Source organism: Serinus canaria, chromosome 17, assembly GCF_022539315.1.
Source record: "Serinus canaria isolate serCan28SL12 chromosome 17, serCan2020, whole genome shotgun sequence".
In the NCBI taxonomy this organism is placed as follows: domain Eukaryota; kingdom Metazoa; phylum Chordata; class Aves; order Passeriformes; family Fringillidae; genus Serinus; species Serinus canaria.
The window spans coordinates 3,556,994-3,571,844 of NC_066330.1; positions in this window are offsets into that span (position 1 = coordinate 3,556,994).

The following is a 14,851-nucleotide window of genomic DNA, read 5'->3' on the forward strand; positions in this document are numbered from 1 at the left end:
TGGCCTGGGTGTCCTTATAACCCAGCCTGGGATCACCCCAAACGTGGCCAGACATGAGAACAAAGCACCCTGAGCCTTGTCTGAGCTCACAGGCATGAAATAATTCTGACAGGGATTGAAATATTTTCACTGCAAAGCTCAATGCCAGAGGAAATGCTGATTTCCCCCAAACAGCAAGAAAAGAGAGGTCTCCTCTCCTTTCTCCTCTCATTTTTGGCCTTTGTGGGATTTAATTCTGGCCCTTTCAAACCCAGCAAAGCCCAGCTCCTCTCCCACCCAGCTTTGTACCCACTGAAGCCCCCACAGGCCTAAACCACTGGATATATTCAATATTTGTTATTTCTTTGTAGCAGCTGGGACTTTGGCTCAGTTTAAAGTTTAAAGACACTTTTAGTGTCTCCCCATCCCTCTTCCCATTTGTTTAAAATCTGATGGGTTCTCTTTCGGTTATTAACTTTCCCACGTTAATTGGAATTATAATGAACTGCCTGGAGCTCTTTGATGCACACACACACACACACACACCCCCATTGCCTGGCTTTATCCTGCGAGCCGGTGGCATGGTTTTATTAATTTATTAATAAAACATTGTTTTATTAATTTATTAATTTTATTAATTTATGTATTGGGTGTGCCTCCCATGCGGGGTCCCCTCGGGGCTCGGCTTTCCTCCTGGTCCTTGCAGCAATGTCACAGGGGCAGATCCGCCTCCCCCAGCCCTGGGTGAGGAGAGGAAATGGATTCAGCTCGGCGTTTTAATGAGTCATCAATGCGAGCATCTCCACGTTAAACCCGAGGAGGTTTCACTGTCCTAAGACACAACCATTACTCAGGAATGCGTCAATTGATCCCGGCCGTCTCTCTCTCCTTGCCGGGTGACCTGCTGCTCTCAGGGTTTGCTCTCTCATTCAGCCCCACCAGGCAAAAGGCCAAGCACAGGGAGGGATGGAGAGCTGAGCTCTCCCAGAGGAGCGGCCCTCGGCCCCATCCCACCCCCAGTGCACAGCCCAGTCCCACACCAGCCCTCCCCCTGCTGCTAAAAAAGCCTTAAAAGCACTCCTGGATAGCAGCACCTGCCTGGGGGTGCTCCCAGCATGGCATCTCTGGGGTTCTGTTCACTGGAGCTGTTCCTGGATCTGCACCTCACCCCAGCCACCGCTCTCTTCACCTTCCTGAAGGAGGATGCAGCATTTTTCTCTTTTCCTGAGGCTCCTGGACACACTGAAGGCATCAGATGGATGGCTCTCATCCCCCAGCCCTGGTGCTCGAGCGTTACACAAGTCTGGCCGCCTTACAAAAGCCCCATAGAACAGATTTTTGTCCTTGCCTATCCCTGATCTCCTCCAAGCAGATTCACCCACTTGTCCTCCTCTCTTGGCTTCGTTTCCTCATTGTAAAGAGAAGATGCTGAGCTGCCAAGCACGGCAGGAAGGCAAAGTGATCCTCACCGGGGGCAGGAGGGAGTCCTCAGCTAACAAGTTCTGCCTCCCTCTATCAGGGATGAAACCCCAGGTTGCTGGCGTGTGCGAGTGGAGCTCCTGAGCTCTCCTGCACAGGAGGAATTTGCAGTGGAACAGCAGAACACGGGCAGGTCAGCTTGAAAACAGCTGAACTTTGCAGATAAGCACTGAGAATTTATTTGAAGAGAGAAAAAAAATTATGTACATCTCTTTCTCTCCCCCTCCTTCAGTTTCTCCTGAGTCGTGGCTCATAAATCCAGGCAAGCAGTGAGGATCCAGCTTTCCACTCAGTGCTTGGGGTGTTTATTTTAAGACTTCGAGGAGATGTAGAAACGCCAGAGGTTCCTGACTGGGAAATTCAGTCGGGAGCAGCGTCCCCTGGGAGGGCTGTGGGGTGGGAGCCCTGGGGTCCTGCCCTTTCCTCCGGGGCAGAGCAACCACTTCGTGCCCGTGTGGAGCTCCTAAGGAAGGGAATGCCGGCAGGATTGTGCTGGAGATGGGACTGGGGTGTCCCCAAACCCCACATGCCCCTCTCCAGGCAGAAAAGCAGAAAAGATGCCCAGGAACACCTAGAGCGGGCCGTGAACCCCAGGGCAGGGCTGGATGCTGAACCCGCGCCGGGTGTTGCTGAGCCCACATCCAAACCCTCCAGGTGACAAAAATCCATGGTTTTCTCTCCCCTCTCAGCACCCTGGTGGCCAGCGGTGGCTTCCAGAGCCCGGCAGTGCTCAGCAGGGCTGCCTGACTGGAACAAAGGCTGCTCACAGGTGCTGGTTTAGACACAACTGATGTGCTGAATAAGGGGCTGAATCAGGCAGCAGCCCCCGAGCTAAAATCCATTGCCTCGCTAACAGAAATGGAAATTCAATTTGGGCAAGGGCAGGGAGGGGAGGGAATGGGAGGGAAGGTCTCTGTCTGCTCCCACTCTCCGTGCCCCGGGGCTCTGCTCTCCACAGCGCTGCCCAGCCCCAGGATGAAATTTGCCTGGGTGCTGATGAGGTTTGGCAGTGCCTGACTCAGGCTGGAGCCCTGTGTGAGCAGGGCAAAGCTGGGCTGGCACACGGGGGGATGCTCACACCTTGGTGACCCTGCAGGGGTCAATGTGGGCCATCCCTCTGGCCAAATCCAGCCCTCAGCCAGCAGATCAGAACTGTGGAGCAGCCTCACGAGTCACAGGATCTGTTCCATCACACCCCAAAGTGGAGAGGATTGTTTACTGTCCTTCCCAAAGGATCTCTTTGCCCAGTCCTTTTCCCATATGGAATCAGAAGGGATCTGCAGGTTGCTCGTGGGGTTTTTTGTGCACCAGGACAGCACTGGGCCTGCCAATCTGAATTCCAACTGCCCAGCAGGGGTACAGGTGAGTGTCTGCCCTCTCTAAAGCAGCTTTAGTGTCCCTGTGTCACCTGGGCCACAGCGAGCTGTGAGGTTTTGCAGGGAACCTCCACATGTGACAGCAGCCTGGGCTGTTTTAACTCACAGATGTGCCATGTGCCAGCCAGGACAGGACACTTGGAGGTGACAGTGATCCAGCAGGGACGGTGGGAATGGCTCTGGACACTTGGAGGTGACTGTGATCCAGCAGGGATGGGTGGGTATGGCCCTGGTCACTTGGAGGTGACAATGATCCAGCATGGACGGTGGGAAGAGCCATTCCTTCCTCCTTGCACTGAGTTTGTGCCTTATAGCAAAATTGCTGTAACATCCCCCTTGCCAAGTCTCTGCTTGTTCCAGTTTCTTGCTTTCTCCCAACCTATTTTGCTTTCCTCAGGACCAGATGTTCTTTGTTTTACACCATGGAAGAAAACTTTTGCTTCATTCCCCACCACGATCACATCCAAAGGGGAACCAGCCCCAGACCTCCCCACTGAGCACTCACCCCAAATTAGGGACAGAACTAGACCTGAGCTCCTCTTTACAGCTCAGTCTCTGCTCCTGCTCTGGCACTGAAGGTGAGGACAGCACTGTCCTGACTGAGAAGCTCCATCCCTTCTGCCTCTCCCCCTGCTCCAGCCACGCACCCACAGATCTGCAGAGCCAAAGGTGGGTGTCTGGGCTAAGCCACGGTCAGCTGGTGATGGGACAGCAGGAGAAAGGCCAAAATGACCCAAAATTTACCATTATTTGTTCTTTGGGATGTGGAACTGCCCTGCCAAGTGCTCCAGGCTGGGTGAGCAGCCAGGACCCTTCCCAGCAGAGCATCCCAGAGAAATTCCCTCCCCAGTGCTGCGGCAGCTGAGGCACCTAATGAGATCTCCTCGCCTGTGCATGCTATATTAGGGTTTCCATGGATATGGTGTCACAAACACTGGGCTGTGTCTTTGTTATATAAACAGGAGAGATTGCCACAAATACCCAAAATATCTGAAAAGGACAGGAAGAGACAAAAGCATTCTCTGGGTGTGTTTATGAAGCGTTGTGTGATCCAGGGGATAGTTCCAGTGGGAGGTGGGAGAGGTTGAGTGAGCTTTGGGAAGTGGAGTTTACCTGAGGGGTGGTCTCTGACTCAGGAGCTCTGGAGACTCACCCTGATCTTCAGTGGGATGTTTTTAAATGAACAAAAAGGTGCTGCTGGCTGGGCTGTTCCTGCTCTGCTCATGCCTGAGGGCTGGGCTGGGCTCCTGGTGTGACTGACATCCTGCTCCATGAGCAAGTCTGTCCTCACTGAACCTCACACAGATCTTGGTCATCCCCTGTTCCTGCCATATGCAAGGAAATCCTGCTTCCTGCTGGGGCCAGGGCTGCTGGTGGTGATGGGGACACACAGCCATCAACTTTCCCAGGACTGCCCACTCCTCACCCTGCTCTGCAGGACCAGCTCATTTGATACCATTTCAGGTGCAAAAAGTCCCTTTTGTACAGTCAAAAGGATCGTGTAATGTGAGGAAAAAGCTGCTCTAGAATGGAGGTGGGATGTAAGGGACACAGAGACATCAGGGTGGCTAAAATTGTATTGCACTCCCACTCCCCTGCCAATAACAACACCAGAAATAAAGTGGCTTTGCAATAACCATCTCCACGCGTTGGAACACAGATTCACGTGTCCCCGCAAAAGATGCTCCAGGCAGGATCAACTCTGCTCCAGCCTCACTCTGCAGGAGAGCCATGGGAGGCTTGGCCCAGTCCTCCCAGTGGTGATGACTCTTCCCCCAGCAGGTGCAATCCCAACGTCCCAGTATCCACCAGTGCCTCCCTTTTCCCACTCTTCATACTCGCCTGTGGTGATACTCCCAGCCCATGGCTGTGTCAGCTCATTCCTGGTCTTCCAGATGCCTTTCACCATGGAATGAGCATCCATCCATCCATCCATCCACCATCCATCCATCCATCCATCCATCCATCCATCCATCCATCCATCCATCCATCCATCCATCCATCCATCCCTCCATCCATCCATCCATCCCTCCACTTGTTTTCTCTCCTCTCTCTCTCCCTGTGAATCCAAGCTGACACCTTTCCAAGCTTTAGCACCCAGCCTGTGGTGGAGAATCCCAAATTCCATAAGGAAAGATCTGTTTTATCCTTTGAAAACCACACCAAATCCCATTTATCCCTCTTCAGACACAGAACACCCTGCACTCCTCCATTACCAGCCATCCCTGATTTCACAGGACCACTTAATTTCCCTGAAGAGTTCTTTCCCACCTCTGCAGTGGCAGAGAATTCTTCTCCGCTTTGGTTGAAAACAAACCAGCAAAAGGAGCTGGAATTGCTGTGGGCACAGCTCCAGGGCTGCCTGCCACACGAATTTCCAGGGGGTGGGTTGGTGCTGAGCCCTCCTTCACGGGGCTCTGCTCTTCAATGCCAGCCTTTCTTCTTGCTCTTCCTCTGGCCCTCATTTGCTGGCTCTGAGCTGCTTCCTGAGGATCCCACAGCAGGCTGGACCAGCATGGAGAGGAGCAGATCTAGGAGAGGCCACGGGGCCAAAAGAGCCTGAGGAGTTTGGAGATGCAGCTTCATCAGCTCAGAAAAGGGCTGGAGCATGGGATGGCAAAGGCTGCAGGCCCTGCTGCTTGAGGTTTGTGGTGCACAGCTCAGCAGAAGGACTAACAAAGATTAGAAATTGTGGATAAATGAGATTTCCTTTGGAAAACTCAATGTGGCACAGGGAGGGTTTGCCCTACAAACCTCTTGACAAGTTCAGGAAGCTTGAAGGGGAAGGTGTTTCCAGGAATGTTTGGATTTCCAAGACTGTGACAAAAGGCTCTGCCCTTTTCCAAAATTTGCCCAGATACTCATGGAATGATTAGTCTGTTAGTCAGGTTCATCCTTTGGCACCCTGAGGTTGTCACCTTCAAGGGCAGACCCCTCTCAGAGTGACACGTGGCAGATGTGTCCCCAGGGCACCTTCAGCTCCTGCCTAAAGCCATGGCACCGAGCAAGGTGCCAGTTTGGGGCAGTTGTTGGGGCTGTGTTAAAAGCCAGGTGGTTTTGACATCATGGGGACTAAAGCAGGTGCTGAGAGGTGCCTGTGGAAGAGCACAAAGCTGGGAATCCCTTGCTGTTCTCAGCAATATAAAAATCTGCAATTAAATCCAGTGAAGGTGACTGAGGTGCTGCAGAGAGGAGAAGGAGGCAGTGGGGACTTTTCAAGCTGCTGCCATGAATATTTGGGATCAGCTCAGAGACCATCCAAGAGAAGGAACCTCCACAATGGTGGGGAAGAGGCAGAGAAAAGCAGAGTTGGATTAGAGAGCCCTAACTCTGTGTTCTCCTCTTGGCACAGAGCACTGCACGAGCAGTGGGATCCTTTAGCAATATTAACAACCTTTGCTGCTGTATTTCAGGTGAGTGTGTATTTTATTGCATCTCTGGAAGGCCACACGTTTGGTGTGTGTCACATCCACCCAACTGCAGTTGCCAAAGGAGTTTTGAGGATTAAAAACATCACCATCACCCCCCAGGCTGGTGTGTTCCCCTGGGAATACACACAGGACAGTGTTCCAGCAGCCCATTGCTCCCAGCAGTGCCCAGGTTTGGCTGGGGGTTGTGTTCACAGATCAGTCTCAGGGTCAGGAAAACCAAAGGGGAACCTGCCCTGCAGATGGAGTAAAGAAAAAACCCTAGAGAGCAGCCTTGGATGCTGAGTGATGGGAAGATCATAAAATATTCCTGGGCAGTTTGATGCCAAGTTGTGAGTCAAAGGAGAAACCCAAGAATCTGGGGTTGCAGGAGTGGGAGGGCATAAAATCACTGAAGGATTGATACTGGGAATAACCCAGGAGTGGTGGTGGAGGGAAGGAGGTGAGCACAACCTGAGCACTGCACTTCAAACCCACAGATGATTTGGCTCCTGGCTGCTGCTGGGTCTGTTTATCCCACAGACTTGGCAGGCACAGGACACTTCCCAAATGTTGGGGTTGATGAAAGTTGTGGCTGGCCAGCTGCCAGGTCTCGAGGCTATCAACTGGCTCCCAAACTGTGGATGCTAATTAGCACTTCCCTTCTGTAAAAATTTCTGTTGCAAAGTCTGGGGAATCTGTGTTTGTACAGCCCAGACCGTGCTCACCATGGAGGTCTTGTACATCAGGGCAAGAAATACATTATAAAAAACATTTTTCTCCTTCACAGAATTCTGATTTCCCAGAATTGCTCTTAGGGCAAGCAAACCTCATGTTAAAGTCCAAAAAACAAGCACTGTGCTCTCTCAAGGCAGCCCAAGCGTTTGCTAAGTCCTTGTTATAACATTGCTTTTCCTTGCTTCTTATCCTGGGCTCAGCTCCGTGAGAATTGCTTTGACATCTCCCTGGGAAGCAAGGAGGATGTTTATTGCAGTACCTGAGGCCAGGCATTGAAACCAAAATGAATGGGCCAAGCAGAAAACCTCCATAGTTCATATTTCTGAGCAAGAATACAGTGACAAATTGCCAGACGGTGACGTTTGACCTGCACAAGTAATAAAGAGCTAAAATTGGTTGGTTTTTTTTTTAAAGCACAGCCCTTCAACATCTTCTGCACGTGGTTCAAGCAACCTTGAAGAAAAACTCAACAGCAACCACAACACAGTTCAGTATTAAGTGATTTGATAGAATAATTAAATAATAATTGTCTTAAGTAGACTCTTTAAAGACAAATTGTGGTTTTTTTCCCCTCACCTTCATTTCTTGTCATCACAGTGAGTGCTTTTCCTTTCAGTTCTCTGCAGAGGCTTTGAACTGCTTGTAAAGTGTGCTGGAATTGCTGGAGGAGATCAGTTTATTTGGGGAGCAATTAATTAAATACAACTGTTTCCCTCTGTATAGATTAAAGGAGTGCTACGAGCGATACCATCTCAAAAAGAGCAGATGTGCTATAAAACCACTGATTATTCTCATCAGCTGAGAGGGACAGAAAAGTAGCGATAGGCTGGAACTGCTGATGACAAAAATTAAGTTAGTTCTTGGGAATGAGTTTCACTGCCAGGGAAATGAATGCTGCAGGACAAAAGTCACACATCCCGATGGACAGAGACCATCCAGGGGCCTGCAGAAGGGTCCCTGCTGCACCAGGAGTTTGACAGCTTGGGTGACAAGAGCCAAGGGTGGTGGCAGAGCCTCCTGAGACACACTGAGCATCCTTTGTGCCCAGGAGAGCTCTGCAGGGAGTCTGGGGACCAGGGACTGCAGATGCAGCAGGGAGAGCTGTGCTCCCCTGTCACACCAGCTTGGGGCTGAGGGACAAACTCCACACCTCCTGTGGTGGTGCTTCTGCAGGTTGCCCACCTTCTAGAGGGGTAATGCCCATCTAGGATTCAGGTTTTGTCCCAGATTTTGCTTTTTCCAGCTCTGAAGAGCCATCACTACCCCAGCATTAAGGAAACCTTGTGAATCACCACTGCTGAAAATCACCACTTTGGGAAAAAGCTGTGGATGAAGGCTCTAAGCTGAGGTTGTACTGGAATGGGCATGGACTTGGGAAGAGGAGCAACATTCCCTGTTCTGTTCACGAAACCAAACCCAGCTGAAACCCCAGCACAGCCCCTGAAGAACAGAGCAGGGAACAAACTCACACCACCTCTAAAATGCCCTGGGGGCCATGGGGGCTCAAAGAGGGGGTGCTGTGGGGTTTGCCTTGGCTTTGTCCCTGCCCTGGGAATGGGGAGGGGGATTCTTCTCCTGAGCCAGCACTGGGGGTGAAGCTCTCTGCTCCAAACCAGCATCCCCTGGCTCCATGGTGGGTGACACGGCTCTGTAAGGGGGTGAGCTGGGTCCAGATGGGGTGACCCCACTCTGTTGGGGGGTGATCCGGGTGTAGAGAGGGTGACCCTCTGCAGGTGGATGGTTGGACTATAGAGGGGGTAACCCGGTTCTGTAAGGGGGTGGTTGGGCTATAGAGGGGGTGACCCGGTTCTTTAGGGGGGTGGTTGGGCTATAGAGGGGGTAACCCGGTTCTTTAGGGGGGTGGTTGGGCTATAGAGGGGGTGACCCAGATCTGTAGGGGGGTGGTTGGGCTATAGAGGGGGTGACCCAGATCTGTAGGGGGGTGGTCCGAGTCTGTAGCAGGATGACCCGTGTCTCTTTGGGGCTAACCCAGTTCTGGGGTGAGTCCCCCATCTCCCAGCGGCGCTCTGCCCCTCCTGCATACCCAGCGCATCCCTGCATACTGGGGCCGGACCCCGGGCTGGGAATGGGGGAGCATCCCTGCACCTCGGGCTGGGAATGGGGAGCATCCCCGCATCCCGGGCTGGGAATGGGGAGCATCCCCGCATCCCGGGCTGGGAATGGGGAGCATCCCCGCATCCCGGGCTGGGATGGGGGAGCATCCCCGCACCTCGGGCTGGGAATGGGGAGCATCCCCGCACCCCGGGCTGGGATGGGGGAGCATCCCCGCACCTCGGACTGGGAATGGGGGGCGGCGGGCGCGGCGCTGCCCGTGCGGGGCCGCTGCGGGGCTCGGCGGGCGCCGCTCGGTTCGGCCCCGCTCCCGGCCCGTCATTGGCGGCCCCGCGGCGCTGGGAGCGGGGCGGGGAGGCGGGAGCGGCCCCCGCAGAGCCGCCGGCCCGGCCATGTGCCGACAGGGGTGGCTGCTGCCGGCTGCCTGCTCCGCTGCCGCCCGCCTCCTCAGCCTCCTTTCTGCCGCTTATTTTTAATATATTTTTTTTAATCGTTATTTCATTTTTAAGATTTTTTTTTTTTAGAAACGTTTATTTTGGGATTGATGCTCTCCGAGCGGGAGACTTCGGGAGACGCGGTCCTCACCTGAGCGAGCCGGCCCCATTCCCCCGTGTGAAGGTAAGCGGAGCGGGAGAAGGCACCGGCGCGGGGGCTCCGCGGATCCCCCCCGGCTCTGCCGGGCTCCGCCGGGCCCCTTCTCCCCGTCTCTCCCAGCGCTGGGGTCTCTCGCGGTGTTTTTTCCCTGTTTGCTTCTCTCCCGCCCCCGCCGCCCGCTTCCCGGTGCATCCGAAACTGCCTGGGATCGCTGCTCCGGGGAACCGGCAGCGAACCCTGCATCCCGGGCATGCCTGCAAGGAGAGCAGCAGGCACAGGATAGCCCCGCTGCCGGGGGTGGGCTGGGAAGGAATCTGGAGGGGGAGACGGTGAGGAGGGACATGGAGAACTGCACGGCATCCGCTCCCCCACAGCCTGCCCGCAGGGACCGGGCAGGTCCCGCCACCTCAGACCTGCGTGGAAAGCCCTGGGGTGCTCCAGGCTCGGCTTTCCCTCACCCTACAGCAGCCTCAGCTCCAAAAGCCTCCTAGGGATGTCGTGAATGCACCTTTCAGGGCCGGAGTGGGATAGCTGCCCCCATCCCATGGCTCTCCTGGCTGTGCAGGTCGTGTCCTTCTCTGCCCCAGGGACACCTCGGTCCCCTTTGCATGCTCAGGGTGGGACTGGAACCGGCCTCTCTTCATTGGCTGGACATCTCACCTGGAGCCATGTGATTCACTTTGTTTCCATCTCATGTGCTGGCCCCAAAGGACATCAGAATCCCCCTCTCCACCCCAATGAGTTTGTAGGACACCCCAGTGCTGGGTTGGGTAGGAAAGCACCCCATCAGCTCACACTCAGCTCAGAAGTGGTGACGGAGAGGGATCCAGGGCGGAATGAGAGGAAGGTGATGGCACTGTCACCTGTGGGTTGTTATTGTCACTCTGCATCCAGCAGCCATCAAGGTCTGTGCTCTCAGAGCCACAGGGGTGCTGCTCAGCACATTAAAGGTAGCCTGAGGGCTCAGGGGGGCTGTGGGAGGGAGAGAGAGAGAAATCCCCCAAGGGAAGATGGCTTTTCATTTCCCCATATCGACCGCTTTCAGACAGGATTATTTATATTTGACATAACAGATCACCAAACTTGGCAGGTAGTGGAGGTGTGCTCATACTCATTAAGGTAGACAGTTCCCTGGCAGAAAAAATTCAAGGTAAGAGAAGACAGCACTTTGAGGTTCAACAGATTGTCTTCCAGCCTGAAACGAGCAGCGAAATCAGCATAAAACCTAGAAGGGAAAACTCTGCACTTCAGTCTGTCGTGATGTATGGCTGTCGTTTTTGGGAACCTGGAGGGTTATCCTGATTTTTAGAGTGCAGATGGTGCTCCTGGGTGGCTTCATTTGAGCAAAAGTACCCAGTAGGATGGGATTTTTAGTCATCACATCTTGTCTTCGCTGAGGAAGCGTCTAAATTATAGTGCTGTGAGGGAAAGCAGTTGACAGGAATTGTGCATGAAGTGAGTGCCTCAACTATCCCACACCTGTGCTGAGGCTCCTGCCCCACTGCAATGGCTGGTGAAAAACTGGAGGCTGTTTGCAGTCTCTGTGGTTGATTTTCTTCTTGCCTGAAAGGAGCAGAAAGGTGCATTAGGGGCTGTCAGTTGGTGAAAAGAGATTTTAAACACCTTAAAGACTGTGCAGCTGTAATTAGAAGTGTAACCTCCTTCCCTCTGCATGTCAGGATTTCTGTGCAGAGTGATGACAGGACCTCTTAAGGAATGGTGCTGGTGCTCAGGAGAGATAAAGAACTTCAACAAAATCCCCTGCAAAGCTACTGATGTTGATTTATCACCCCGCAGTACATTGGTTCTCGTTCAGAAAGGATGTGGGGATTTGAGGGGAAGGAAGGAAACAGCATTTGTTCCTTTCTGGTTTATTGCCAGTGGGCACAGGATACAAACACAGGCAGCTCTGAAATACCTGTGCCTACCTGGGCACAACGAGTGGCAGAACATCAGCAGTGCTGTGGCTCCTGGTTTTGTCCTCGCTGTGTTCCAGCAGAGCCTGGTAGAGGGTCTGGCTGTCACATCTCCTGTCCCTTTTCCACTGAATCTCTGGCAGTCCCTAAACCCTCGTGGAGGTGACACGAAAGTCAAGCCTGGACCCTTTTCTCTCTGAGTTCAGCAGTGGGTAAGGGACAGACTCACTGCCTGTGGTTCATTGACCCAAGCCTTTCTAAATATTTCCCCCTCTGACCCTACAGCCATTCCTCAGCACCCCTTTAAGGTCTTTAAAAGTTTTGCTGGGTGCCAGATTCAAAGAGATAAAGGTGCTGAGTTCCCTCAGGCATTTATGTGCAGCCCAGAGAGCTTCTCTGCATCCTCACAGCCTGGCACAGTCTGTGCCACTGACCTCTGGGATGGCAGGATGTGTCCTCAGCACCCAGCACGTGGGGCAAGGAGGGGTTTTGCAGCTGGCCAAGCTCCAAGGGATTTGCCTGACTCAGACTTTTCCCTCTGGCTGCGCAGTGCTGGTGGAAGCAGCAGGGATGGCAGGTCCCTTGTCACTCGGGCTGTTCCCGTACCTGGCTGTGGTGTTGTCATGGATATGGAGAAGGACATGGCCAGGAAAGAGGTGCTGCATGCTGGCAGGGCTCCTGCAGCCACGGCTGGTGATGCAGCTTGTGACATTGAAGAGGTGCAGGGAAGGATGGAGCAGAGGTGGCAGCTGTTGGGGTTGAACTTGCAGTTCATTCCCTGTCTAAATTCATCTTCTCCCAGGTCACTGTGTGTTATCTCCTTCTCTCCTTGTGATCTCTTTTGGTAGGATTGGTTCCCCCTTGGCCAGAGCAAATAGCCTTTATCCCAGCAGTGCAGATGGGCAGAGGGGTGACAGCTAGGGGGGTGCTGGACTCTGACTCTCTCAAGACTCTGCTGCCACATTCAGCTCACAGCCAGCACCAACCCAGCCAGGGCTGGGACCTCAGGAACCTGCTGGAGCAGCCCTGGACAGAGGGCAGCTGGAAAGGTTGAGGAACCGAATTAAAGGTCAGAATCATATTTTGAAATATCCCTGGACCTCTTTGTCCCTGGAAAGGTTAATAACAGCCTTGACCCACTAACAGCAGTTCAGGGCAGCAGCAGGAGCAGGCTCCATGGAGATGTGACTCTCAGAGGCATCACTGAGGGGGACAGGACTGGATTTAGGCCAGAACCACCACGATGATGATTTTACCCCATCCTATGTGTCCAAGAGTACAGATTTCTCTCTGGAGAAATCTCAGCAGGGACAATGCTGGGTGCAGCACCCCCTCAGCGTGAGCTCCCCTTGGCAGGACAAGGAGTGGAGACAGGACACAAGCCAGGGGCCACTGAGTTCTGTCACCCTCTCACTTCAGACAGAGTTTTCTCCTGCTCATTGAACAGCTCAGAGCTGGCATTTAACCCCACTCCCAACAATGGCACAAGACCAGCTGAGGCATCACCAGGGCAGCTCACCCTGCTGACCATCTCCAGTGCTTCTCCCCCATCTCCCTCCCTCCTGCAGGACAAAAGCCACCTGCAGCCCCAGACATGGATGTTGTGAGTGTGCTGAGCTTCTCTGGACAGCAGCACTGATGTTTCCCTGAGCTGGAAGCTGGAAAACACGTGCCATTGTCCACCTGCCCATGAGCTGAAGGAGGAGGGGATGCAGCTCCTACACGGGGCTGAGTGGAAGGTGCACACAGCTCTGCTGCCCTGGGAAATAACTCTCTGCTCCACTCCTTTTATCAAGGAGATGGAAACTTGTCATATTGTTTTTGCAACCATATCTGACATTATCCAAGCAATTTGCCTTTGGTGTGTTTCCAGAAATAGTTAGGCCTACAGTGGGCAGGGGTGACATCTGGATGCATTACTGTTGAGTTCAGAAACATTCAGTAAACAAGACAGGATCTATTGTTTAAAGGTTATTTCAAAAAGCTCCCAGCGACTTCTCTGGCTGTGCAGTGGGGAAAGCTTTAATGGCACTGTGGTAATTGCCTTTTCTGAAGGATGCTTTAGAGGGAACTTACCAAAAAAACCCAACAGTAAGGCTCAGCCTGTCCCAGCCAGGTGAGGGACCTGATCCAAGCTGAAAATGTGAGGGGGTTTGCTCTTTGCTTCAGTGCTGGTGGGATCAAACCCGGGGGGGCACAGATGGGGGGATGCAGGGGAGCTCACCAGTACTCCAACAACAAAAAAAGGTCTCAGATCAGCATAATAGGGCAGCAGGATTCACATCAGCAGGGAGGGTGAGAGAAAGAGCCTTCCCCGAGGCACTGAGGAGAAAATAAATGTCATTAGCCAGGGATAAAGCAGCTGCCTCTGAGCACCTGAGCCGAGGGCGGGGAGAGGGGGCTGGGGGGCCACAGCAGGAGCCACTTGGAGCCCACGCCTCTATTCAGCCTGTCCCAGAGCACTGAATTAATCTCCCTTTAAAAAAGGAAAAGTGAATTCCTGCCAGGAGCCAGGGGCCAGCTGTCCTCCCCTCCCCTGGGCCAGGTGACAGGGATCATGTGGAGGGAGGGACGAGCTGTGGCTCTGCTGGCACTCAGACAGGAGGAGCCACTGCTGCCTGCTCTGCTCAAGCCCAGGGCAGGCAGAATTCATGCTCACTGCTGATTTCTTGCCCCTCAGAGAGGAAATCATGTCGTGGGCTCACAGATCTTCCTGTTTCACCAGTGTTTTGTTCTGAGGGGCAGTGGGGTGAGTGAGTTCCACTCAGGGGAGCCCTGGGGCTGAGCAGAGGGCTCTGCCTGCAGCAGGACCACGCTGTCCCACTGGCTCCAGCTCTCCTGTGCCTCACCTGGTGCTGCTGTGGGGCTGTGTCAGTGCTGCAGGGTCTCAGTGCTGGGGGAGCCCTTGGGAGTGCTCAGATCCCACCCACCCAGCCCATCCCTCCCTTTTCCCTTCTGTTCACCCACTGCTGCTCCAGCCCTGCCCTCCTGCTCCACAGCCCCATCCTCTTCTTCTTCCCTTTCTGGGATAACAATCACAAAATCCTTAGGTGGGGAGATAACCATGGAAAACTGCTTGGAAAACAGGCTTTGGTGTCAAAAAGCAGTTTTTTCCCTTTGGATTGCTACTGAAGTCCAGCTTAGGCTCTGTCAAGGCTGAGCTGGCTGGTCTCTCCTGGGGAGGGGATAAAGGAGATGATCTTGCTCAGCAGGGGACAGAGCCCTGGGCACCACCAGCTTTAGGTCTGGCTCTGAGGCTTTGCTCTAGGTACGAGTTCATCTGAGCTGC